This window comes from Prionailurus bengalensis, chromosome C2 (assembly GCF_016509475.1).
Source record: "Prionailurus bengalensis isolate Pbe53 chromosome C2, Fcat_Pben_1.1_paternal_pri, whole genome shotgun sequence".
NCBI classification, from domain to species: Eukaryota; Metazoa; Chordata; class Mammalia; order Carnivora; family Felidae; genus Prionailurus; species Prionailurus bengalensis.
This window is the reverse complement of record NC_057350.1, coordinates 80,130,731-80,158,268: the sequence shown is the minus strand read 5'-3', so window position 1 is coordinate 80,158,268 and position 27,538 is coordinate 80,130,731. Positions and strand designations below refer to the sequence as shown.

Genomic DNA, 27,538 nt, shown 5'->3' with positions numbered 1-27,538 from the left:
CTGATGGAGGAGGGCTGTTTGGGATTCTCTCTCTCTTCTTCTCTCTGCCTCTCGCCCCTCCCCCCGCATAATAATAAACAAATAAACATTAAAGAAGGGGGATCACATAAAGAGAAACAGCAGAAGATTGGGATTTTGACCAACAAGATTTAAGGCTATGCTTTGCCTCTCGTGTACTGTGTCCCCATGGTCTCCAGCCCTCCAGCCCCCTACCCCGTCTCAGGGCCTCCACACATCTTTCTTGTTCTTATTGTTCCTTTCCTGCTAAATTAGGGTGCTCGCTGCTCATTTTAGGAGTCTGTGAGTGACCCTCCTTCTTGTTCGGTTAGCCACAGAGTTTTGGAGGAGGTTTTTTTTTTTTATGTTTATTTTTGAGAGAGAGACAGAGACAGAGATAGAGACAGAGAACGAGCAGGGGAGGGGCAGAGACAGAAGGAGACACAGAATCTGAAGCTGACACAGAAGCTATCAGCAAAGAGCCTGACGACGCGGGGCTCGAACTCTTGAACCATGAAATCACGACCTGAGCCGAAGTTGGATGCTTAACCGACTGAACCACGCAGGCGTCCCTGAAGGAGGTTGTTTTTCCATCGGGTCTGTGGATGGTGACCCTGATCAACAAAAGAAACAAATGGATCGTCTTCATTGTTTTTTTTTTTCTCTAACTTGGCAACTGTGTCTCTAAGAAGTCCTCATTTCACCTCATTTCAGCTTCTTACCTTTTGTAATCCCTCCAGTATCTCTGTTTCATATTCAAAAAGCAGAATGAAACCAGATAGTTGTTACCATGGAGCTCTTGGAAGTTGGGTGGGGTGGAGAAGATTTTCACTATTGAACTCGAACTCATGTCTGTACAATAAGGCACGTTTTCTCTGTGCTCTCTGTAGACGGGTGATTAAGTCTCCAACCACACCATCCCCCGGGCGTGGTCACACCCTGACCAGCATTTGTAAGGCTTCACTTTGTAGGCAAATCTTACGGTGTGATCACTCTCAGAAAACCTAGTTGTGTTTCTCTAGGAAAATCAGAGTGAGCACACCTTCTGTGGTTTTTCAAGGGAGAAGGGAAGGACAGTGATGTTGCAAATTAAAATACCGATGTTTTCTTGCAGGGTTTTTCTTGTTACGAATGTATGCGTGGAGACATGATTGAAGCTTATAATGTTACAAGGTCATATGGCATATAGTGATAATACAGGGAGACTTCTGGGGGACACCCTACTTCTATATAATATTTTAGTGTCTTTACTAGTTTGAGTTGTACAGTGAGTCTACGAGATATGCAGACTATATAAGGTTAAATTCTTATGGTGGGGAAAATGGAAGCTCAAAGAGGTGAAGTGGCCTGCTTGAGATATATGTGAGTGGTCATCTTATTTTTTTTTAATTAAAATTTTTTGATTTTTTAGTTTTTGAGAGAGAGAGAGGGTGAGTGAGAGCAAGAGAGAAAGAGAGAAGAGAGGAAACGAATGGGGAAGGGGCAGAGGGAGAGACAATCCCAAGCCGTCTCCACGCTCAGTGCAGAGCCCAACGCGGGTCTCAATCCCACAACCCTGGGATCATGACCTAAACTGAAATCAAGAGTCGGACTCTCAGCCGACTGAGCCACCCAGGTGCCCCTTAAGGAGTAGGTCTTCTGATTAGTGTTTGACAGAGTTGTTTTGCTCTAAGAAAATGAGAGAGACTGACAACATTTGTGATTTTTGAAGGAAGAGAAGAAGTTGAGAAGGAATTGGAAATGAGGCTGTTTGTATTCATATTAAACTCAACCGGGGCTCTAGTTCAACATGACTCAAGATTGGAATTTAAAATACAGTTGATAGAAGGAAAGAAACCGTGGAGAGTTCACGGATTTTCTCAGTGGAGGACAGACAGTCCATCCATCCATCCATCCATCCATCCATCCATCCATCCATCTATCCATGCATTCATCCTTCTGTCTGTCACCTATCCATTCATTTCATCATTTTTGTTTTATGTCAGGTTTACAGTGGGCCAGCTTCCATGGTGAGCCCTGATTCATCATAGTTAAATCAGAATGACATGTGGCTGTTGAGGATATAAGGTATGGCCAGTTCGAATTGAGATGGGCTGTAAGTGTGAAACATTCATCAGATTTCAAAGGCTTTATAGAAAAGAAAACATAAAATGCCTTACTGATAAATTTTATGTTCATTACTTATGAAGTGGTAATATTTTGGTTACATGGGTTAAATGAAGTGTATCATTACAATTAGTTTGTCTTGCTGTTTAAAAATATGGGTTGTGCTAACAGATGACAAATTACATTTATGGCTTGCCTTATACTTTTGCTGGACAGCACCGTTCTGGAAGCCTGTCGTCTAGTAGGGGAAGTAAGACACACACCCACGTGTCCTTCTCGGATGACGTGCAGTTTCCCCTTTCCTTCTCTGCCTTGCCTTGCCTTACCTTCTTTGGGCTTCTTAGCCCATTTCAGTCTGACAGAAGCTGTTCTCACCCAGGTCCGTGGGGGCCAATTCATTTCTTTTTACCACTGCTCTGCTCTGGCCTCTGTGGTATTGTCACTGTTGACCACTCTTGCTTCCTTCATTCTTCCCCTGCCTCTCTGGCCTCTCCTCACGGCTGCTTTGCTGGCTCCTGTTCCCTGTACATCTCATACGTGTTAGTATTGTAGCTCTGTCTTTGGCCACCTTCATTGTCTTTGTGCTCATGGGTCCCAGGGGTTACGTTCAATTTAGAACTCCTGAGCTTCAGACCCACGTAGGTGAGTGCCTTTTGATCCAAAAGGCAGTTGGACATGTTAAAGTTACCTCAGACTCAACCTGTCTCAGCATTGTCACCCTGGCGAATGATATCACCATCTATCTACCCAATCACCCAACCTTGGAAACTGGGGCTCACTCTGGGTGGCTGCTCCTTTCCCCTCACCTTTCTGTCTTGTCATCCTCTGATCTTACTGAGTCAACCATGGTAGACTCCTACCCCCCTTCGCTGTCCTGCTGCCTCAGTTCCAACCCTAAGCATCTTCTGCCTATGTGGTTTAATTATCCTCACCTTCTTCCATCCCATTCTCTGCCCTTCTTCCAGAGTGACTTTCCAAAAATGCAAATCCATTCATGCCAGATCTCTGTTGTTAAAATCCTTGGAGGATTTCTTCATTCTGGGTAAAATCCACAATCCTCTGCATAAGCTAGAAGACTTTTTTGTAATCTGGCCCCTGCCTCTTTCCATGATCATCTCATGAACCTCTGAGACAGAGCCTGCATTCCTGGAATATCCATGGGATTCTCCGTAGCTTCCATGACTTTAACCTGCACTGTTCCCTGGTGAGGACATTGCTCCTTTCCCCAGATTATCACAGTAGAGCGCCCATGTGCCTTTCAAGATTTTGCTCTGAAATCAACTCTGCTTGGAATACACCTCTAATCCTTGATAACTCCACTTCCCCCATTTCCAGCTATTTATCGAAGTGGGTTGCATTTCCTTGAGATCAGGGCTCATTTCTTTTATTTCTGTATCATCAAGTCCAAAGTAGGTGTGCAAGAGATATTTGCTGAATGAATAAATGCCAAATAATAAAGGGTAGAGCTAAGTCACTATAGAGGGTGTGATGGAAATTCTAGCTAGGTAGGCATGGGAGCAGGGAAGGCCCCAGGAGAGGTGGCATTTGAGCTCTGCCTTCAAGTTTGGTGGCGTTGGGTTGGGAGGATACAGAGGACACCCTGGTGGTGACCATCCATGTGCTGCGTTCTACAAGACGCAAGAATACAGAATAGCCCCCCCCCCCCCCCCCCCCCCCGTCAACACTGTCATCACTAGAGTAAAAGAAGGAGGGCGGTCTTAGGAGTCCATCTGGGCTAGTGTGTGTCTTTGGTCCTCAACTTGGTTATGTAACTCAGCACAGCCTCCTTCCCCCCAGTACACAGCTGGCATGGCAGGCAGGCCCCATCCTTGCTCGGGAACTGCCCTGGGGAAAGGAATACAGAATGGTTGCTTGTATTTTCATCTTTACTTCTCCTTTGGAGCTGTCTTTCTGGATAGTAGAGAGGTGACCTCAGCAGCCGGAGACAGGAAAGAGCAAAATGAGTCATCTCAGGCCCTAATGAGGTGCATGAGGGACCCTTCCTGGGAGGGTCAGGTGAGGCCGCGCTGTGCCCGGGGTGAGTTTTGCCTTGGGGCTCTAGGCGGCACCGGAGCAGAGCTGAGCTAATTTTACCCACAGGAGCTGACTGTGCTGAAGGGCAGGGCTTATGACATTGGCTTTATCATTCTGTGATGCCCAGAGAGCTCCCAAGGTGCAGTCCTGTTATGTAGGGGCTGATTTTCCTCCTCCAGTTGAATACATTTTTCCATTAGGCGTGCACGTCGGCAAGCAGGATGCTGAGGTGCAAGGAGCTTCAGATTTGGTGGAAGGCCACGGACCTGGATTTGGATCCTGCCCCCACTCCTTGCTTACTAGCTGGCTGACCTGGGCACGTTACATGATCTCTCCGAGTCTCCGTTTCCTCATTTGCAAAGTAGGGCTTATACCTGTGTCCTAAGATTGCTCTCGGTTTCCACACCAGGCGACGCTTCGCAAGCGGTCACTGTTCTGGCTGCTTTATTCTTCGTGAGTCATCGAATCCTCTAAGCCCGCCTATGAGGAAGGTATGATTGCCGCCTCTGTTTTATAAATGAGGAAACAAGGACAGGAACAGACATTTCTGGAGGCCTACTCTGTGGGGCTGCACAGAGCAGATGGGCTATAGGTCTGCAGCCGGCATGCCTTTGAGGCACTGAACTAGTCGGTGGCAATTCTGGGAAACAAAGAGGTCAAGCCAAGAATTCTCAGGAGAGAGTCAGCAGTTATGCTGTAAACACACTTAGTTTTATAGGAGCTAGACTTTGTGTAGTTCTGATTAGCTTATGACCTGCTATTTATGTTCCTTAGGTCTGTTACGCTCCTTGCGGTAAAGTGAGATACATTTCTTCCCTTCACAGAGGCAAGGGGGAAGGTGTTAGGTACAGACAGACATAGGTCTTACGTGATCAGATCAAGAAAGAGGAACGGATCATCAGCTAATTGATCTGTCCTCCCCCCCCCCCCCCCACCGCCCTCCTACATCTTCAGGCTTGAAGGGAAGGAAAGACATTCCACATCATTAAGTGGAAAGGGATTCATTCGGGGGAACAGATGCTAACAAAACTGTTAGAAAGGCTGGAACAGTGGGAACAGGAGGCTACATCAGCAGCTATTGAGTTTAAGAATTTATTCCACCACCACAATCCGGGGATGAGGAAGAGGGGATTAGGAAGCCACTGCTGGGCCTCTAGACTTTTCTCAGCATCCTCCCGGCTGGTGGTAGGATGCTGGCTTGCCACATAGGGCTGTGTTTTGGCTCCTGGCACCCCAGAAGGTGCTTGCCAGTAGAAATAGAGGCAGGAAGCTTTAGCTTCACTTCCACCCTCTGGGTCTCACACAAGTATATCTTCTTGCTGGATGTGAATTCACTAGCTTTCAGGGAGTGTGGGAAATGTAGTTCTTAGCAGTCTGCTTCTGCAGTGCAGGAAGGCGCTTTAGAGGTGGAGAGGAATTCTGATGAGCCCACTGAAGGAATGTATCTGCCATCTACACACTCTTGGGAGTCATGCCCTGGGCAGTTGTCTTGTTTATATAATTTGTGTCTTGTTTATTAGACACTTCCTATGAACCTGACACTGTGCTGGATTGGCACTGTGGCAGAGAAGTCATGGATTCTTCCACTGGGAGCCCTTGCTGGGAAGAGAATGGCTAAGTCAGGTGCATGATAAGACTACTGGAAGCTTATGACTGACATGCTAGACAGTGGGCTGAGCCGATTTGGAGAAGAGAGATGGCTTCAAATGCACTGAGAGGTAAGGGAGGTTTCATGTAGGGTGACCACGGTTGGGTCATTCTCAGCTGGGAGCAGTGACTTCTCCCAGGGCAGTTGAAAACATGGTGGGGTGTTTGTTTGTTTGTTTGTTTGTTTGTTTGTTTTTTTGTTGTTGTCTCAGAGCTGGAGGCAAAACACTATTGTCATTCCACGGTCAGAGCTCGAGATGCTAGATGTCCTGTAATACGTGAAGCACTGTGGACATAACTGCCTTTCTTCAAAGAGCAGTCTCCCTCCTGTCGGGGGTGACCAGTAGGCCTTGAAAGACATACAGGATATCTATATTTGATCTTGGGCTGGGGAGGGTAGCAGGTCAAACAAAGGCAACAGTGCAAGCTAAGAGTTTAGTCTGAATAAAGCAAAGGATGTGTGCTGAGTGGCCGTAGGAGGGAGTTCATGGTGAGAATAGAAGGTTGAGTCCGAGTTATTGAGAAACCTGGGATACTAGGTAAAGCACTTGGACTTACTCTCTTGCCGTTGGGAAGCCGCTGACCATATTAGTGCAAAGTACCCAGAGCAGAAGCCTCACCTCCTCCTACCACTGGCTCTCAAGTAGATATCGGTGATGCCTTTTGAGTGAACGAATGCTCCAGGCAAGTCGTTTACAGAAGTTGGGCCAGGTATAGGCTCCTGTGGTCCCAGGAGAGCCTGGCAGTCCGCGTGTGGACTCGAGACTACACGGCAGCTTGCCGCACGCATCCTGTCTCCACGTCGCACGAGAGATGGTGCTCAGTGGTATTGCCTACACTGCAGAGGGAAGCTGATGTCTTAAGCACCTTGAAGGAGAGCGGGAGTCTTAGACTGCCCTCCGCATTAATGCTCTTGCATTTCACACTTCTTAAAAATCGCCTGTCCCTCCAGCAGTTTGCCGACAAGCTTCCTGCGCCGTGACCGTGACCGCAGCGGCTCTTGGGGTCTGTGTGGTCATGCCGCCACGTGCCGCCCTGTAGAGTTCTGGGGGCCCTTTGACGTCCAGATCAGTCCTCCTTCCTTCTTTCAGGATGAGCTTCGGGGGTTGGGAGGGAAATCTCAGGATGGAACTGACCAAAGACGTGTGCGAGACACTACCTTGGTAGTGCCTCTCCACGGTTTCATTTCTGAAACCTTTTGGAGGAGAGAAATAGGGTGTAGATGTGTGGGATGGCCTTGGGGCCCTCATGTTATGGTCCAGAGAGGGAAAGTGATTTGTGCAGGGGCACACAGCGAGCTAGCCACAGGACAGCTCAGTACCTTTATAGAAGGGTTTTGATTGTACTCTGCTGCTGGGGAGAGTGGGTAGTGACACAGGCTTAGGAGCCAAGGACCTACACTGGGCTATAGGCTCAGCTACTTACTATATTATGGACCCTTAACTTCCTTATTTGTAAAATGGGTGTCATGGTCATATCTGACTTTAAGCATTTATTTATTTATTTATTTATTTATTTATTTATTTATTAACATTTATTTTATTTTTGAGACAGAGAGAGAGAGAGCATGAACAGGGGAGGGTCAGAGAAAGAGGGAGACACAGAATCTGAAAGAGGCTCCAGGCTCTGAGCTGTCAGCACAGAGCCCGACACGGGGCTCGAACCCACAGACCGCGAGATCGTGACCTGAGCCGAAGTCGGATGCTTAACCGACTGAGCCACCCAGGCGCCCCTGACTTTAAGCATTTTTAAAGATGGGGCATGTGGGGGGCACCTGGGTGGCTCAGTCAGTTGTGTCCGGCTTTGGCTAGGTCATGATCCCGAGGTTTGTGGGTTCGAGCTCCACATCGGGCTCTGTGCTGATGTCAGCTCAGAGCCTAGCGCCTGCTTCGGATTCTGTGTCTCCCTCTCTCTCTGCCCCTCCCCTGCTCATGCTCTGTCTGTCTGTCTGTCTCCCTCAAAAATAAGTAAATGACGGGGCGCCTGGGTGGCGCAGTCGGTTAAGCGTCCGACTTCAGCCAGGTCACGATCTCGCGGTCCGTGAGTTCGAGCCCCGCGTCGGGCTCTGGGCTGATGGCTCAGAGCCTGGAGCCTGCTTCCGATTCTGTGTCTCCCTCTCTCTCTGCCCCTCCCCTGTTCATGCTCTGTCTCTCTCTGTCCCAAAAATAAATAAACATTGAAAAAAAATTAAAAAAAAAAAAAGTAAATGTTAAAAATTATTTAAAAAGATGGGGCACATGAAAAGATTTATTGACGACAAAGAATACGGTAGTATTTCTTCTTATGATGTGGATGTTTATGCACTGGAAGTTGGTGGGACCAACTGTAGAGAAAGAATGGGGCAATAAAGACTCTGTTAACCACACTCCAGTCACAGAACACTATCAAGTGATCCACTTCCCCATTGGGCAGTAAAGAGATTTTTCACTCCGATTTGGAGGCACAGAATAAGAGGGGGGGGAAACATGGCCAACTCTTGGGGTTGGGAAGAATTGGGGGTACATTCTTGACTGGAGCCAGGGATTCATGTAGCAATATAATGGGAGATGTGTCTGGAAAGATGGGTTGGGGGCCCGTCCTGGAAATCCCGAATGCTGGCCTTGGGGCAACTGGATGTTATTTTTTGTGAAACTCAGATTACTGGTTGGGATCAGATGGGAGTGCTGGGATGACGCAGGGGTTAAGCTGGTAGCAGCTTCAGGATGTGCAGGGAGCCTGGGACAAAACTCAGGCCACAGACAGGGAATCATGCATTTGGAGCACGGGATGGGATGATTCCCAATTTACGGGTACATGGAAGTTATTTTCCGCAGTAGTTCAACTTGTTACTTGAAATTATAAAAATGATAAAGTTTGATATAGGTTCTCAGCTGAGAACTTTGACAGAGTTTCATACTCATTAACTTCCTCGGCTCTATACAGCATTAAGGGCAAGTAGAAAGCGGGATTGTTCTCATCCCCATTTTACAGTTAAGGAAATTGAGGCTCAGAGACAGATGGGATTTTTCAAGCCCCTTCACTGGTCGGTATGGAAGCCGGAAGCTGGGATGCCAAGTCTAACACTTCCTCCTGTGCCAGTGACCTGGGTCATTTGTTTTCCCAAGCTTGCTTTCTCCACCCTTGACTGTCTTGGTTGACTTTCTTGAAAGCCTAAAATGGCCTTGGGTTTCAGAGTTTCCTGAGACAAGCTGTAAAAGTTTTCAGAGATGAGCTGTGGGGCATTTGGGACATAAGTATTTTCCTCCCTCTGGCTCTTTATTGCTGTCCTGTTGTTTGCTCCGTTTGAAAATGTCCATGAGGGTGTGGAGCCCTGGTCACTTCTGGAGCATCTTCTTTGCTCTGGGCACAGCAGTGCCTCTTTTCCATCTGGGAACTTAGATAAATTTATAGATGAGAGGATCACAACACAGTATTTATTGCAGCATTCTAGCAAGCAACTTATTATGCATATTAGTTCTCATAAAAGCCTTATTAGATAGACAACCATATTGTTTCCTGTTTTATTTTTTATTTATTTATTTATTTTTTAATTTTTTTTTTCAACGTTTATTTATTTTTGGGACAGAGAGAGACAGAACATGAACAGGGGAGGGCAGAGAGAGAGGGAGACACAGAATCGGAAACAGGCTCCAGGCTCCGAGCCATCAGCCCAGAGCCTGACGCGGGGCTCGAACTCACGGACCGCGAGATCGTGACCTGGCTGAAGTCGGACGCTTAACCGACTGCGCCACCCAGGTGCCCCTGTTTCCTGTTTTAAAGATGAGAAAACTGAGATGGATAACTTGCTTGCCGAGAACACAGGTCTTCAATAGATTATAATCCAAGTTTTCTTAAAAAAAATTTTTTTTTGTTAATGTTTGTTTATTTTTGAGAGAGAGAGACAGAGCATGAGCAGGGGAGGGCAGAGAGAGAGGGAGACACAGGATCTGAAGCGGGCTCCAGGCTCCGAGCTGTCAGCACAGAGCTCGACGCGGGGCTCGAACTCACGGACTGTGAGATCATGACCTGAGCTGAAGTCGGATGCCTAACCGACTGAGCCACCCAGGCTCCCCTTCTTTTTTAATTTTTTTTAATGTTTATTTATTTTTGAGAGAGATAGAGCACTACTGGGGGAAGGGCAGAGAGAGAAGGAGACACAGAATCGGAAGCAGGCTCCAGGCTCTGAGCTGTCAGCACAGAGCCCCACGCAGGGCTTGAACCCACAAACGGTGAGATCATGACCTGAGCCGAAGGCAGACGCTTACCCGACCGAGCCACCCAGGCGCCCCTATAATCCAAGTTTTCTGATTTGAGAACTCTTCCTGCTACCCTGTGTATTCCCTGTCTCACTGATAGAATTACAGAGCTGCTTAATTAAGGAGGTAGAGCTCGTGTTGGAGGCTACCACCGTCAGAGCCGCGAGGTACCGTGAAGAGCTCAGAAGGCTGCTGGTGTTCAAACTGTGCTTTCCTGAGTCACACAGCACTACCAGACTCCAGAAGTGGGGTTGCGGTTGGGGTGCTCGGTGGGGCATCACAAGAGGGGAGAAGAGCAGGGGGAGCCCTGGAGCCCGGCCTCACCAGCTCTGTTGTTACCTACTTTCCAAGTAAGCATCTGCAGAGCATTTTGTTTAAAGGAAAAATGGCTGCCGGGAAAAAGAGTTTGAAAACTACTGTGCTAGCCCAGTGCATGCATTCACCAAAGCTGAGAGACAGAGTGGCTTTGTATAGGTCACACTATGAGGGGTTCTGGGGTTCCCCCCGCCTTTTTCAAGGAAGCATTCTGCCTACCTCTTCCTTTGGGTCTTTGGGCTCCTGGCTTCAGGTTCAGGGTCCTGCAGGCTCGGAGAAGGGGCAGAAGCTTCAGGCTGCCCCATGCACATGATCTTTGACCTGCGTCCTTCATCTTGGCTGGGTCTCCTCTTCAGACCTTGGGAACCTCACTGAGGTTAGTTCCATTTTTGTGAAGAGTAGAGTGGAAATGACAGCTAGTATTGTGTTACTTCCCTGGCCCAGCCTTCAAAGACTTTGTCTAACTGAACACATGTAAGTATGGAGGGTTCATTGTGTGCACAGTGCTGAGAACACAGGCGAGGCTCCTGACTCCAAGGACCTTCTGGGGAGACAGAAGCAGATAAGAAACACTGTCAGCTGTTTTTGTAGAGAGTTTTATTTGTTATATATATGACTGTCCTCTGTGATAGTTATATGAGGATGGTTTCATCTTGTAGAAATGGGATAGGGAGAGTCTGGACAATAGGAAAGAAAGTTAGAAATTGACGAGCGCTTTCTGGAGTTGCAAGGGGTTGAGTCTGTACTGGGAGTTAGTTAATCCTGGCCTCTTCCACTTACTATCTCTGGGTCTTGCCCAGTTTCCTTTTTCTTTAAGCCTCTATCTTCTCATCTGTATAATAGGTGAGACTGCCTGGCTCACAGGGCAGCTGATATGACCAGATGGCGTAATATATGTAGCCTGCTTAGTATAATGCTCAGCACAGAGTAAACACTCATTACATTATAGTTGTTTTGTTGTTATTATTATTGGCCGGTGAGGAGTCAAGGAGACCGTATATGTTTTTATTTTTACTTCTTTTCATTTTTTAAGTTTATTCATTTATTTGAGAGAGACAGAGGCAGAGCGAGTGGAGAAGGGGCAGAGAGATGGAGGGAGAGAGAGAGAATCCCAAGCAAGCTCCTTGCTGTCAGCATAGAGCCAGACACGGGGCTCGAACTCAGGAAACCGTGAGATCATGACCTGAGCTGAAACCAAGAGTCCGACGCTTAACTGACTGAGCCACCCAGGTGCCCCCAAAGAGACCATTTTCAAAAACCTGATCCATGGTGTGCTCAGAGCTTTGCTTGTCAAAAAACCAGTCTGCATTCAGAAATAGAACCCAACCTAATCACCTTAGGCTACGATATCTTGCTGAGTCACCTCTTTTCGTCTCCACCCATCTGCCCACCTCTCCCACTAGTGGCCTACACACATTGCTGGTCACTGGACATAGCTCTTCATGGCTTGGCCTCACATCCTTCCCTTTGCCTGGAATGTCCTTTGTCACTGCGCCCGTCTCACCCTTTTTGAATACCTAGCCTGGAAGTCTGTGCCTCCCATTGAGGATACCCTCCTGAAGTCTGAACTTATGGAGTAGGCCACCCCTCGTTGCACATTGGGTCTCATAGCCCTTTGCTGCACCGTCCCTGGGGATTCAGGCACACACTCTTAATAGGTATGCACACACCTCTGTGATAAATTTATTTAGTGCTTGTCTCCAATGTGAAGCACAAGGAAGGAGATGATAAGGTGCAAACCAGGAAATAACCATCACTGAGCTGTGTGCTCATCAGCCTTGGGCATGGATTTCTGGGGCAGATCTGGCCCTTCCCATGCACGACGTTGATGACTTGGACCTTTGCAGACACTGAGGAGCATCCTGATGACCAGCGTGTTGGCAGGGGCCTGAAGGACACCAGACCAGTGGCTGTGCTCTCCGAGCTTCCCGGGTCCCTTCCGCCCCCACGTGACCTGCAGCGGGAGCTCTGGTACGCAGGCACACCTCTCCGTTGCCTGGGCTGCACGCATTCCAGGTTGAGCCTCTATGAGATGTGTTCGGATGTTTAATGGTTTGCTGATTTCCATCTTTTTGGTGTCTGCAGCTTGAAATACCCTGTGTCCTTGATTAATTCATGCTTGGGAGCCTCCTCAGTGCTCTCTGGTAAATAGCTCATTCCTGTACGTTTATTTCCCTGTGGGCTTATTGCAGAGGGACTGGAGCCTGTATTTCTAACAACTTCTCCAAGGAGAACGTCGTAGGTCATGTTTCCGGAACTGAGACTCTCGGAGGGTCTCCCAGACATCCCTTTCTCCATTACCTCCTTTCGGGCCGGCATTCGCTTGTAGCTGAAAAAGGAGCACTGTCTTGAGAGTCCTGTTGGCACATGCGACTTGGCGGCTGAAAATCTGACAGTTGATGCTGAGGTTCAGCTACCAGTGAGAAGCACACAGACAGAAACCTGTAGAACATCAAATCATTTCCCTTTGGTTCCCAGAGCCTTAATGTTTCTTTGTCTCGAGGATGACCTCACTGCTTTTTTGTATTTGTAATGGAATGCACAGTCATTTACAAGTAATCACACAATAATCCCTTACACTTTTGGAACGCCTTCCCGTTTTCCAGAGGGTTTTAAGTCTCATTATCTCATTTGATCCTCGTAACTGCTTTGGGAGGAGGCAGAAGGGCTATTTTAATCTCTAATTTTCAGGTGTAGAAACTGAGGCTTAGGAAAATTAAAGTTGGCCAGGGGTCATACAGTTAGTACTTAGCAGAGTTGGAACTGTTAGTCGTCTAACTTCTAAACCAGCGTTCCTCTAATTACTTACTGTTGGTGTGACTTTAGGAATATACTTCGCCTCTCTGAGCCTCAGTTTTCCTGTCACGTAATTGGGTACAATACTCCCAGTGGAGTTGCCAGTAGGGATTAAATGAGACTGTCTGGGAAAGCATTTATCAACTAGTAAAGCATGTTGCTAATGTGAGGCATCATTGCTGCATGTGCCCTGACTCCAAGCCGTGCCATCAGAACTGCAGCACAAAAGAACATTTTTTCCCCCGATTTGTAAAGACAATGAAGTCCAGAATGGTGCCGGGGTAGTTAGTCAGGGATCACGAGCTCCCAGCCCTGCGATCAGCAAGCTGGCACTGCTGTCCTGCCTGCAGGCTGCTTGGTTATTATTCTGAGAGCGTTTGAGTTGGCAAGGCCCTCTTTTCCTGCAGAGCTCTCTCTTAATGTTCCTTGGAACAGCCCTGTATCCTGGAGACAATGCTAGGTCTGGCAGGACAGGAGACCAGGAATGGGGAGCCGGGAATGGGATCCACAGCCCTGAGCTCTGTCCACAAAGGGTGGGAATGTGGCCGAAGAAATGGTCTCGAAGATGTCTCTCCTCTCATTTCCCAGGGACTGGGATTTCACAGGGCACGTCTTGTGAGTCCACAAGGCCAGGGGCCCATGTGCAGAATGGATTGCTTAGCAATAGTACTTCCTGGAAAAGCCTGAAAAGGATGGATTTCAAGGTGGCACCAGATACATTAGGAGCGAGCAGGGTGATATGGTCAGGAAATGGCCGGAGTGACTGAGGGTTGAGATCTTGGGCAGCTTCGTTTCTGTATCCGGATTCACCTACAAAAATTCCAAGCCAATGGAACAGACATCGGTTGTTCATATGGTTCGAAGAGGCAGAATGAGGCACAGGAAAGCCAGGAGCCGGACTTGGTTTCCGTATAAGGAAGAACTTTCTGTTGGAAAGATGGAATTTGCAGCTGTAAGAGATGATGGTCGCCACCTCACTGGAGATGTCATGGACACCATGGGGGGGGGGGCGGGATTTATAATCAGGCGGGACATCGGGCTTAGTGGTCTTCTCTCCTCTCAAGATCCCAGAGCCAGTGGTTCGCAGTGGTCCAGAGGAAGAGAGGCACACATACGTTAAGGAATGAGGGGCCCTTTTGTGAATATGGAAGCTGGTCTCCAAGTGCTATTTTTGCAAAATGGAGGGTAGACACAGACTCTTTGTTCTTGGTTCATACCTATCTCTGTAGTCTGCTTACTCCCCGGTTTCCAGAGTTCCCAGGCCATCTGTGGGCAGCTATTTTCCACGGAATGTCTTTTCCCTCTGCTGGTATGTTTCTGCTGGAATATTGGAAGGGACTCTGAGCTCCTGACAGGATGACAGTCTTTCTACAGAACCACAAGTCACAGGGCTCCGTGTCTAGTCTTCTCAGTTACAAACGAGGATCATCCTTTTACCCTCCTCAGACTGCCTCTGGGACCTCTGGGGAGGACCGCAGTGGCCAGAATTCTGTGCTGAGTTATGGTTCTGGCATGTGCCGGAAGGTTCTCTGATCCTGTTTCCCTACCTCATTTAATAATCACTTATATTTGTGTTCATTTATTAAACACGCAATAAATAAGAAGTGCTTGCTGCTTTTCAGGTATTTATGGCATGTTCGCCAAAAGATAAAACAAGTAATCAGAATAAGTGTGCTGTGACTCTTTGGATAGACCAAGTAGAAGCTGCTTTTAGCACACGTAGTTGGACAGTTTTGTGATATTGACCCAGTTTGTAGATGAAAGAATATAAACCCCAAGAGAACTGATTTTTCCAAAATCTTAAGGAGTGGGCTGACCTGGGCTTAGGGCTTGGGTGCCTTGGCCCTCTGAGTAGTGCTGTTCATTGCTTGAAGACTCCCCCGGGGATGAGAACTAGCAGCCTCATGGTTCAGGCCAGGAGGTGGGTGGTGATAGAAAGCCTTTGCAGCCAACAGTAGAACAGGATCCCTGTAAGAAACAGAACCACTGGGATGAGCAGACCCCTCCTCCCCTTCACCGCCATTTTCCCCTGCACCCCATCTCTCTCTCTCCTTTCTCTTCTGCTAATTCAGTCTGGAGTCCTTTTTAGACCAGATCCGTTCCTGACTGACTTTACTGGTTCAATTTAGTTCTCAAACACTTCTCGGGACCTTCTGATGGGAAGTAATCATACCAATTAGATTGGGCATTCAGCCCTCCTTCCCCCTCAACAGTGTTCTTCTGAAAGTCTGGTTTTATTCTGGGTTTCTGTGCCTGGTTTCTGTCCTACGAGTAACTCATGCGAAACTACGTTCCCAGGAGGATTCTTGGCCCAAGGGAGTCCGGGAATTGGGGCCAAGGGTGGGGATTATTTTAGGGCTCATCTGCCATCAGAAGACTTGTGGATTGGATTCTTGGTGACCGCTTAGGGTACATCTCCCCCAGATACCACCCTCCTCCTCTGAATGAATAGATTGACTCCATAAATGTCAGTGCCTTCTAGATGGCCCCATTCCTCAGGTGAACTTAAAGTCTTGCAAACCAGTCACTTCCTTGTTTGGACTGGGAGCCTTTTTCCTGTAACAGTCAGCCTGTGCAGATTGAGACTCTCCTTCTTTTGGGGTTAATCATCTACTCCGATTAAGGAATTCTGTCATAAGTGGGGGCATGTTCTTCAAGTGCCAGAGGAGAGAAGGGTGAGTTTTCTGACATCCTCTAGCCTGCTTCTCCATATATGGAAATGTTTACCCACCACACTGATCTATTGGAAGAGGAGGAGGTGACTCAGGGTTTAGGAGAAGCAGGATTTGAATTCTTGTTTCCAGAAACAAAGTCGCCCCCTTCCCCCCTCCCCCCCGCCGTCCCCTCCATTCCTTTGCCCCTTGTACTGGAAGCTGAGGAGAGAATGTTTCAGTGCTGTTCCCCTCGGGCCTTGGGACCACCTCCTTGCAGTGGGACTCAGGGTGTGTGAGAGGGAGTGAGAGCCAGCGGAGGGCCAGCTGCCTGTGGGGCCCGACTCACGTGAGTACATCCTTATTGACAGAGCGAATGGCCTTTCTGCTCGCAGACCTGGGGCTTGCAGGGTGATGGGACATGTTGCTGGGAGCGCTGGCCACTTTAATTTGGGGTGTGGACAGCTGCTTTCCCAGGGGAGCTCTTCTTTCCGTGGGATTTGGAGGCGAACTCTGCCCGAGGGAAAATTGTATTTGTATGTGAAAAAAATATGAGAGATATTTCCTCCCACCTGAGGCCTAGCCAGAGTTGGGTAGGAAGGTAATTTGGGAGTGTTGTCGTCTGTCTGTCTGCTAGGGTTAGAGCAACAAGCCCGAAGGACGTTCGTGGACACTTGGGGAGGGGTAGTCTTAGCTTGAAAAGCAGAGTTATGGTTGGCCTTAAGGGCATAAAAATGTGGCCATATATGCAGCATTTGCATGGCATCCACGGTCTGGAATAAATACCCAGTGTGCAGGACGTTGGGTGGGTTGGAAGGAGTCTTAGAGATGATTGGGCTTGTCGGCCTCCTTTTGCAGCAGGACGGTGGGCAGTGCAGGGCCTGGGAGCTAAGCTAACTCACTCTGCGGGTACAGGGCTGATTAGGTGGGATTAGAACTCCTGGGCTCCTGGCTCTGGATGGTTCTTCCTTCCGCTACAGTTCAGCTGCCCCTGCAGGCAGAGGCGGAGAAGAGCGTGCCCATTTTGCAGATGAGGAAATGGGGACTCTGGATGCCAGAGTTGCCTCCACTTACTGATCTGATTGGTGAGACTGAGAACTAGCACCTAACTGCCCCAGTTCAGACCTCTTTCTGTCAGGTTACATGGGCTTTTGTTGTTTGTAAAATTCCCCCCCCCCCCTTTTTTTTGCTTTCTACTTATTCTGCTTTCGGTCATGTGAATGTTATTTGAATGTGGGCTGCTGCCTTCTGACCTGCTTTGGCTTCTAGATCTTTTTCTTTCCTGATTTCCTAGAAGGGAGTGATAGCTTGTCCAAAATGCAGAACCGGGGAACAGAGACCCCTACTTCAGTTTCTCCCAGAGGGTAGAAGTTATGCACAGACCTTGAAAGAGACTGAGCAGGGAGGGCTTTCTTGCTTAGCTGTCAGAATGCTGCAGTGTAATTCCCATCGAAAGGTGAGCTTGACTCTGAATGGATTTTATACACAGGCACAGACACATATTATAGACAGACACACACACAGACACACACACTCATAGGCATATACATAGGTGCACATACATACAGACACACACACAGGCATACACATAGTTACACATACACATAGACGCACACTCGTAGACACACACACACACACACACACACACTTCCTTGCCTTGATACAGCTTTAAAGAGAGACTTAGAGGGCACCACCCTCTCTTAACAGCCCGCCAGATGTTACACAGCCATGAGTAGTTCTTTGCAGTCAGTTTGGGTTCTGGTGAACCTGGGGGCACTTTTCTTCAATTCAGGGAAGACGCTGGAGATGTGTCTCGGGGAAGCACTTTCACGCCGGTGGCATTAGGCGGCGGATCCTAATAGCTCAGGGGAGTGCTCGGAGACCCAAGTCTGTCCAGTGTTGAAGGGAGGCCAAGCAGTTCCCTAAGCCGCTCTAGAATGCCAGGGAGGCAGGACCCCAGGACCCTGCGCACAGCCTGTCTCCTGCTCCATGATGGTGGCTGGCCTGCGTATAGCCCTGCTCGCCGGGTGGGAGGCAAGAAGGCTTGGGATTGAGGCAACAGGGCTTGGGGTCCCCCCCACACCTGCTATGGTGGTGACAGACAAGGGCACCAAGAGGTTAGGGTTGGTGGTGCAGGTGTATGGGCTGTTACTGTTCGGAAGGAGAACTGCCATGAATTGATTGCTTTCTGAATGCCAGGCATTGGGTTAAGCACTTGACCTAAATCATTGAGTCACTATTATCCCTACCCATGAGTAGGTGCTGTTTTTTTTTTTTTTAACTTTATTTTTAATTTTGATAAAGTACACATTTACCATCTAACCATTTTAAATGTACAGCTCCGGGGTGTTAAATGCAGCCACCTGTCCGGCAACCCGTCTCCAGAACTCCTTTCATTCTGCAAAACTGAGCCTCTGGACCTACTAAACACTAACTTCCCATTCCCCTTCCCCTCGGCTCTGACAATTGTCCTTCTGCCCTCTGTCTCCATGAATTTCTAAGCACCTCGCATTAAGTGGGATCCTACAGTATCGATTCTGTTGTGGCAGCCTTATTTCACTTAGCATAATGTCTGCAAGGTTCATCTGTGTTGTAGCACGTGACAGAATTACATGCATACACACCGCATTTTGTTGACCCACTTAGGTACTGTGTTTTACCTTCTTTTTATAGAGGAAGAGCCTGGGGGGTTGAGTTGCCCAAAGTCACGCAGTCGGTAGTGGAGCTGGGATCTGAACCCAGGTTGTGTGACTTCAGAGTGCGTGTGGTCAGGGGTAAGTGGATATTTGATTTTAGTTGGCAAGAGTGTGACAAACTAGGGTGGTTCTTAACTGGATAGTGATACCTCCTCACACCTTGCTGTGACATTTCAGTAACCGAGTGTTCCAAAGGACTGTACCTGGGTATTTCCTTCCATTTCTATCGGTCTCTGCGAAGCTTAGAGCCAAATGTGAAGCCCACCTCTGGCAAATGGTATGAGACGTATGACTCTTCTTTTTTTTTTTTTTTTTAATTTTTTAAATGCTTGTTTATTAAAATAATTTTTTAGTGTTTATTATTGACAGAGAGAGACAGAGTGCGAGCAGGGGAGGGGCAGAGAGAGAGGGAGACAGAGAATCCAAAGCAGGCTCCAGGCTCTGAGCTGTCAGCACAGAGCCCGACATGGGGCTAGAACTTACGAACTGCGAGATCATGACCTAAGCTGAAGTGGGACACTTAATTGACTGAGCCACCCGGGCACCCCAAGACTCTTCTTTTTTGTAATCCTTGTCCTTTTCCTTCACCTTATTTTTCCATCTCACTCCCCAGTTTTCTCACCATAAAAAAATCACGAATTACATGCATTTCTGTTAGGTACTTCAGAGCAGATCCTTTAGGGAACAAGACAGAGTATATAAATCAGTTACATGCTATCAGGCATTTTTGTTATTACGATGTCTAAGGAATAGCTAGTCTGCACAGCAGTGGACAGAGACTGCAGTTGTGATTTTCTGACCTGGCTCTGTTGCTGACCCAGTGTTTCACTTGGGTGATACTGCTCCTTTCTGATCTCAGTTTTCCCACCTGTAAGATGGGACCGCTGTTGACAACAGGGAACATTCTGTCTGTGCTGAGCCCACACGGGGCATTCTACATGATCAATCTCCTTCTATCCTCCCAGCCCTCCTATAGCCGGGTGATGTTAACCCCATTTTACTTGAGAAAAGTGAGGTCTAGAGAAATGGGAACACTTTCCTAAACTCCTACAGCTCCTGAGTAGCAAGCATTACTGATCGTCATCTGACTCCAGAGCCCAGGACGTTATCCACAGTGCTGGGCGACTTGCCCTTAGCAATCGGTAAGGTTTCTGTCACTGGTGGTATGTATTCATCTAATTTTATTAAATGTTTATTGGATTCCCACCTATGTGCTTCAAACTGTTCTGGGCACTGATCCAGCCCTGGGTTTAGAGTGACGGAAAAGACACATGGAACAATGATTCCTTGGACCTTTACATTCTAGTTAGGGGTGTGTGGAGAAGGCAGATAATAAATGAACCTGTAAATAGAAGGGAATGATAAGTAACACTTGGGAGGATTCACACAGGGCACTAAGACGGTGAGTGAATGGAGGAAGGGATCTGGGAGGTGATGTTTAAGCTGAGGTCTGAATGACAAGGAGTCAGCCGTGCAAAAGTCAGGAGGAAGAGCCATGCAGAGGGTGCGGTCAATGCCAAGGCCATGGAACGGGAATGAGTTTGTGCTTGAGGAATGAAAAGGGCCCAGAATGCTAGGAGGTAGTGGGTGGCCGAGGAAGAAACATGCCAGGAGGGCAGGGAAAGGGCTGCTGGGTGTAAGTAAGCTAGAGCAGGGGCTTGACCCGAATCTAGGGGTGATGGGGAGCATCATTCAGCTCGCTGTCAGAGGGATGGATTTCAGGGAGTGGGGCAAGGGTAGAAGCAAGGGGGTCAGGAGGAGACTCTTGCCGTCAGTAGGCGAGAGGTGGTAGTAACTTTGACTAGGGTGATGGAAATGGAGCCAGAGACAAGTGACTTGGCTCACGACATGTTTTGGAGGGATTGTCTATGGGACGTCAAGGGCAGTTTCCTTCAGAATAGTGTCAAGGTCAGTGGGCAGGAATCTGGGAGACCCTGATGGAGGTGAAAATGTGCAATGCAGGAGGTGGGGGGTGCAGAGACTTGCAGCTGATTCAGACTAAGGAGTCTGTGTGCTCCCTGCTTTGGTTTCTAACCTTGAACTTCTGGCCAGGGAACAGAGGGCAGGGGTTTCCTGCCTCTGACTTCCTGGCTGAGAGCTGCTGGAACGCCCCAAAATAAGCCCTGCAGAACATGCTGCTTCCTTTGCTCTCCTTGGGTATTTGTATAAAGCATTCTTTCCCACCAAGAATACGGAACATTCAGAGTGATGCTGACTTTGTGGGCCGTATTTAACATATTGTTTTCCCTTGATGGGTCGTCCAGATTCTTGCCTCTTGCAGATTCCCTGCTAGGAGCCTTCAGCCACCCTATTAGATGGGAATGGAAGCCTTGGGGTGGGGGGCGGGGCATGGAAGAGCTGGGGCTTCAAGGCCCCACCTTGGCTTGAGGACCGTGGTCCAAGCCTACCTCCCAAACCTCCTCTTTCGTTTACGTTTGATTTCACACTTGCCGGTCCTCGCTTCCCCCTCTGTGGTTCCTTTAAATGGGATGGGCTTTCCTGTAAATCCCCCCATGTTTCAGTGGTGTGGAGGAACTGGTCTCAGAGAAGTTCGATGATTGGCCAGTGTGAGGTTGTGTCTGAGTCAGGCTGGGAATCTAAGATTCCTGACCGAGCCTGTGCTCTGGCCACTGGGCCAAAGTGACTCCACATGAGACCTCATGCCCTGGGTGTCTCATGGCAGTCCTATACTGCACTGGGCATGAGCCGGGAGATGCTCAGAGATCGTATTCTGAATCACCTGCAATTCACTTCTGGGCGTCTTCACATGCTCCTCTTTGAATAGTTTGCCGTCTGTATTACCATTTTTTTTTTTTTAAACTCTAGCATTATCTCTTAAAAGCAGTGTTTTGTTTTTGCTCATTTGAATTTCTTTTAAAATCTCTTTCATGTTGCCCATTCATTTAGTCAACAAACATTTATTGAGTTCTTACTGTATGCCAGGCATTGTGCTAGGTGCTGGGGACTGATTCAAAGATAATTTGGAGGCGTATGGAAGGGGAGTGGATAATTACAGCACAGTGAGAGAAGTGCTATAATAGAGGGATATGTAAAGAGCTAGAAATAGCACTATGAATAACATCTCTGAACAAATTGCCTTCTTTTTTCCTTTTGGATTATTCCCTTATGTATATTGCCCAAAGTGGGATTACTGGGTCATTTAAAAGATGAAAACAATTTGGCACAAAAGGATGTAATGACTTGCCTGGGGGAATACAGATCAATTTTCAACGGGGGCGGGGGGGGGGGGGGATTGTTGACAACTCCAGTTTTAGATACTTTGCCGGGAGGATTGTGCCGTTTTTATACCACCTCTGCCATCATGGTGGCTTTCAGGGGGAGTACCTATTCTAAACATGTCAGGCTGCATGTAGAAACACATATCCTTCTATTTAATTTCACAAATTAGTTGTTAATTCTCACAAGAACTCATAGATATATGAGTAGGATGGTTCCTTCCATTTTACAAATGAAGAAATTTAACTTTTCTAAAAGGAAGGGACTCGCTCAGGGTTCCATTGTTAATTCTTGGAGAATCCAGAAATCAAGTGTAGATTGATTCTATGACTCCTGTCCTGCTCTCTGTACTCCGTTCACCACGTCGGGTGCTTGTGCCCCAGCTAGGGTTTGGGAGTCATTTGATGAGCTGTAGGGATTCTTCTCAAGGAGGGCAGAATGTACTAGAAGAGGTGTAGAAGTTCAGACCTCCAGAGGGGCCAGTGTTCCTGTGTATATTGATCAGAAGGGACCTGAAGGCCCATTACTCTTGACCCCAGCCCAGATCCTGGAAGGTGAATGTATGGTGGCCTTAGCACGATAGCACGGGACCCCAAGTAGAGCTGGAATGTTCAGCTGTGTGTCCCTGACTGTAAATTTCTTTATTTTGCCATTTAGAAGTAAGAACTTGTGCCCTTGGTCCCTGGCCCATCATCGTCAGACAGCAATGCCTGTCCGCTGTGAGGCTTTGGCTCGCTCATCCCTAAGACACCCATGTTCCCTGCCATTTTCCAGACATACCCTGCCTTTTCTCACCTTCATGCTTTATCTCATGCTGTTCTCTTAGCCTGAGGGGCCCTCCTCTGTCTTCATCCAGAGACCTCCTGTTCCTCTTAAACACTTCTGCCTGGATGGCCACCTTCTGACTGAGGTGACCTGTGATTACCATCTACTCTCCACCGTTCACACTGCCCCATACTAGAAAGGATCTCTCTGTTCTCTCTTCTGCTAGCTTGCATCACAATGGGCTGTGGGGCAATAGAGTATATAGCTCTATGGTGATTCTGAGCATTCAAATCTTGGCTGTGGCACTTCTAGCTGTGTGATCCGCCAAGTCAGTTAACCTGCTTGAGCCCGAGGTTCCATATCCCTCAAATGGGTTTAAGAAATCACATCGAGTCACAGGGTTACTCGTGAGGATTTGTATCACCTGTCCTTCTTCCGTGGTACTCACCATCTCCTACTTGGTTTATGTTTTATCCCTCCTTCTAGACCAGGAGCTCCTTTTTGGGCAGGAAGTGAAAAACATCTTGCCTGTGCCTTTAACAAATGGGACCTGCTGCAAAGGCTCCTTTAAGGGAAAGGTTCCATAGGACCTAACTGGTGACGTCAGTGCAGGCTCCTTACTGGTTGGAGGCCCCGGTCACATGGTACCAGGCCTGGACGGAAGAGCTCCGTGATAGGGAGCTTTGGGCACACACAGGGTGTGCTGGATAGGCCTCTGGCTTCTGCTTAGTTAACAGGAAAGAGGCTGGAGCCTGTGTTCGGCCCGTGTTCTGGTTCATCAGGTTGGGTAGTGCTGGCATTTCCCTGAAGGCAGAGTGGAAATCCTGCCTGGAACAAGAGACGTGGTGTCTTTTCTGGGTCTTTCATGGTTGGGAGTTCCAGACTAGAGGGAAAGGTCCACAGACGTGTGGGTTGGGGCACCTCTGAGAGCCACCCACTTCTCTGACTTCTCTGTGGGTGGGGCCATGGAGAAGGGGTCCTTTGGGAGGAGGAAGCTGTCCTTCAGACCCTCCCACCCTCCCTGTGCTTGGAGGCTCAACGGAAGGGCGTTCAGTTCTTAAAGGGGTAGCTCTGCTATTTAACTTTCTCCTGCGTCATGTCCCGGGACACAGTACCCATGAGTGTCAAGATCCAAGTGCTTTAGCCTGGCACATAAAGTCCTTCATGTCTTGGCCGCAACATTCCTTTGCAGCCTCGTCTCCCACCGCATCCCTCCGTGTGCTCTGCCACTGGCCTCAGCAGATTAGTCACTTTCCCTAAGAACAGCCTGAACGCCTCTTTACGGCGCTTAGCATGTCTTGTTCCCTGGGCCTATTTTCCCCCTCCTCATTGGTGGAAATCCTGTTGGGTGTGCAGGCTCGGTTCAGAAGTCATCATCCACGGAGCTCTTCCAGACCCTCAAAACAATGTCGCGTGGACTTGTGCTTTGCACACTTTTCAGTGTTTTCGAGCGTGTGCCCGCCCGGTGAGCCTGTGAGCTCTTTGAGAGTGCCAGGCAGGCCTGACTCAGCACCTGCAGCTGTTGGGTCCATACACGGTGCCTCATTAAGGACAGGAGGTGCTAGCAAGTGTCTGTTTTGAGCACCTGCGAATGCAGGGCACGTGACATCGTGTCAGTAACAGTTGTGCCGGAGGGGTGTTCAGAAGCTCATTCTTGGGTTACCCGCGGTGTGTTTGATCGTGAGCCCAGCCATTGGAATTCTCTTTGTGACTGGACTGCCGTCAGCTCACCGCTGACCTTTCTCAGGCCTGCTTCCCACATACCCAGCGATGTCTGCTCCGTGCCAGGGCTCTGAGCTTTTTATTTCACTGAAGAACATAGAGCAAGGTGGAAGTCAGGAAGGATTCTGCTTCTCATGTGAACATATTTGATTTTGAAAGTTCCGGCTTTGTTTTGTATCCCAGAGTTCCTTAAACTGTGAAAATACTGGAGGAATTTTTTTAGGATATTTCTGCCTCTAGCAGAATAGCTGCCCATCGTACAGTTGTAACTGCAAGGTAGTAAGATCTGGGTTGTGGGGCTTGATTTTGAAGACTTGGGTTCAAGTCTTGGCTTTACCATTATCAGCCCCAGAACCTTGGGGGGTTGCCTGACCTCTCTGACCCTCAGTTTCCTCAGTGGGCAATTGGGAAATTGTTCTTATGGGGTTGGTGGGAAGTTTAAATGAGGTTTTGGACATTAAATTGGGATTTTTGTTACTTTTTGATTCATACATTGGATTTGAAAGCCTTTTTTAAGTTATGATTTTTCTTATTTGGTTATAGTCGACATACAATGTTACATTAGATTCAGGTGTGCATCATGGTGATTCAACATCTTTATGTTATACCATGCTTACCGAATATGTAGCTACCATCAGTCACCATATGTCGCTATTATAGCGTAATTAACTATATCCCCTACACTCTTTTATTCTCCGACTTATTCATTTCATAACTGGAAGCCCGCACTTCTACTCTCTTTTACCCACTGTTACCCCTCCCTCCGCCTCCTCCCCTCTGACAACTATCAGTTTGTTCTCTGTATTTTAGGCTTTATTGAAGGATGTATTTATATACTAAATGTTTATTTATTTTGAGAGACAGGAGAGAACGCATGCGTGCACGGTGAGCAGGGGAGGGGCAGAGAGAAGGGGAGAGAGAATCAAGTTTCACACTCAGCATGGAGCCAGATGTGGGGCTCCATTTCATGTCTGTGAGATCATGACCTGAGCCCAAATCAGTGCTTAACTGGCCACTCTTGACCTGCTCTGTTTCCGACCTGGGCCGGTTCACCCCTCCTTAGGCAACCTGGTGGTCCCCCGCTCCCGGGAGGTCACCATATTGATGCCGAACTTAGTGCGGACACCCGATCGGCATAGCGCACTACAGCCCAGAACTCCTGGGCTCAAGCGATCCTCCTGCCTCAGCCTCCCGAGTAGCTGGGACTACAGGTGCGCGCCACCGCGCCCGGCTTAACTGGCCACTCTTATCGGAGGCCATTTTAAAATAGGACTTCCAAAAAGTTTGCTTTTGAAGGAAATTGCTTGGATGCGTAAGTTGTCACACACGTGTCTTATCTTAGTTTTTGAATGACAAATGAACATCTAACGCACTTACAGAACATACATAGCCGGTGAGGCTCTGTTATAGTCCAAATAAGTTAGAACCACAGAATCTTAAGCTTTGAGAAATCATAGAAACCTTAGAAGACGAGGGGCTGACCGTTCATGCCTGCTGCGTGTGGGCTCTGTGCCATGCGTGCTGGAATTGGAATCCCAGGGCATGATCACATAGATCCCGATGGTAGGTGGTGTTATCCCTGTTTTGCAGACAGGGAAGCTTGAGCTCAGGGAGGTTAAATAATTGACGCAAATCCTGTATCAACACATTCAGCTTCATCTTGCACTCATGGTGGCTTCTAGAAATCCTTTCCCTTTACGGACACGATGAGGCCTGCCTTTGCTTTGTGGATCCTTTACCCTCTCACAGCAGGAGCAGCCCCTGGTTTTAGGCCAGGTACAGCAGTGCAGATCAGCAGTGTCGATGTCCCGTCACTTGTTTAATTAATCTGGAAGAGTGTCTTTCCTTTTTCTGCCAAGAATCTGCTCGTTTTGAGCTCCTTTGACTACTCATTCATCAGCCTTTCCTTGTTCTCCCCTTGGGAGACGGATTTGCCACTGCCCATCTCTGGTTTTGAGGTCAGGGGTGTATTTAAAGAGGACTTCGTCTTTCCTTTTAAAAAATTACAGGTGGAAAGTACAATTCGTTGAGGATTTCCCATCACATCCTCCATATATGGGGTGGTGAGAAGAGGCAACAGTGTGGGGGACCAGGAGTGCTGGCTGTCATCCTGGGTCTGTCACTGATCAGGCAGGGGACTTTGAGCCAAGCCCTCCTTTCTCTGTCAGGGCCTCAGCATCTTCACCTGTAAAGAGCTGAGGGCATTACGAGATGACTCCTAAGATTTTAAAATTCTGCATGTTTTGTGGTGTCAGAACCATATATTTCTGCTGAGCTGCATAATCCTGCAGCTGTTTCTCTGATACTTTTCAATCTTTAGATTTAATCTATTCAACAATGTATAATTTTTTAAAGGGAAGCTTTTATAGACACTTCTGAAATATCAGGGGGGGGGGTAAATGGATGTTAAAAAATAGAAAACAACCAATTAAATAGTATATAGCATGTAATTCTCCTTGGAAACTTACCACGAAATTGAGGAACACTTTAACAACTGGTAATTTAAATTGCATTTGAACTCTGCTAATGGTTTGTTTGCATGGGAACTTCAATCATTTCACAGTGGTTCTTTAGCAAAGCTGCTTGTTCTCTTTATGGAAAAGAAGAAAAAAAATATTGACAGAGACGAGGACTAGGGAAAAGGAGACCACTGTCATTTGTGTGGGGAGGGAAGCTGTCAGGAGTGGGGAGATGGCCCCAAGGGCCAAGGCGGAGAGCCTCTCCTTCCGGTTTAGAAATCTGGGAAGTCTGGTGCCCTCCGCTGCGGTTGTAGAAACCATTCTGACTTAGTATCTCCCTTTGCGAGGAGAAGCTTCGGTTTCCTGGGGCTTGGGTGGGGGAGTGATGTCTGTCCTGTGTTTTCCATGAGACTGGACTGTCCATGGGTCCGGGGTGTGCCTCTGCATATGCTCCGTTCCTCAGCAAGTATGAAATGATGGCCTTTCTCATTTCAGTGGAATGGCATCGAGAATTCTGATGTCTTTGAAGACCGCTAGGTCTCAGGAAACTCATTGCTTTGCTGGGCTTATCTTGATTATGTGCCCTTTCCCCGACTTAATTTCTTTCTGCCGTCGGGCTATACTGAGAGCTTCTAGCAGGTGTCCTAGCAAGCTTCTAGAGACTTGGATGTGGCAGTCCTGGTTTTGCCCCAAAGCTGATTGTGTGACCAAGGGCAAGTCCCTCTGCCCAGTGAATTTTGGTGTCCTTCTCTGTCCAAGTGGCTTAAATTGGGTCCATGGAGCAAGTCCTGGACTGGAGCCCTGGATTGTCTGCCACTAACTGTGGTTCCTAGAGTAGCCACCTCCCGACTCTGGCCCCAGCTTCTCCTGCTGTCAGT

At 48.1% G+C, this 27,538-nt stretch overlaps 1 protein-coding gene across 6 annotated transcripts in view; it reads left to right on the top strand.

Annotated features, from left to right (window-relative positions):
• Nucleotides 1–27,538, top strand: part of LOC122491615 (LIM domain containing preferred translocation partner in lipoma) — a 679,043-nt gene that overhangs the window by 41,455 nt on the left and 610,050 nt on the right. The window contains exon 1 of one of the 6 annotated variants that reach the window (XM_043594612.1): nt 15,868–16,130. The exons of 4 other annotated variants lie outside the window; for them this stretch is intronic. The gene's annotated coding sequence lies outside the window, so the exon portion shown is untranslated. Of the gene's footprint in view, nt 1–15,867; nt 16,131–27,538 lie in introns of those variants that run through there. One more of the 6 variants, XM_043594614.1, reaches the window with a different exon arrangement.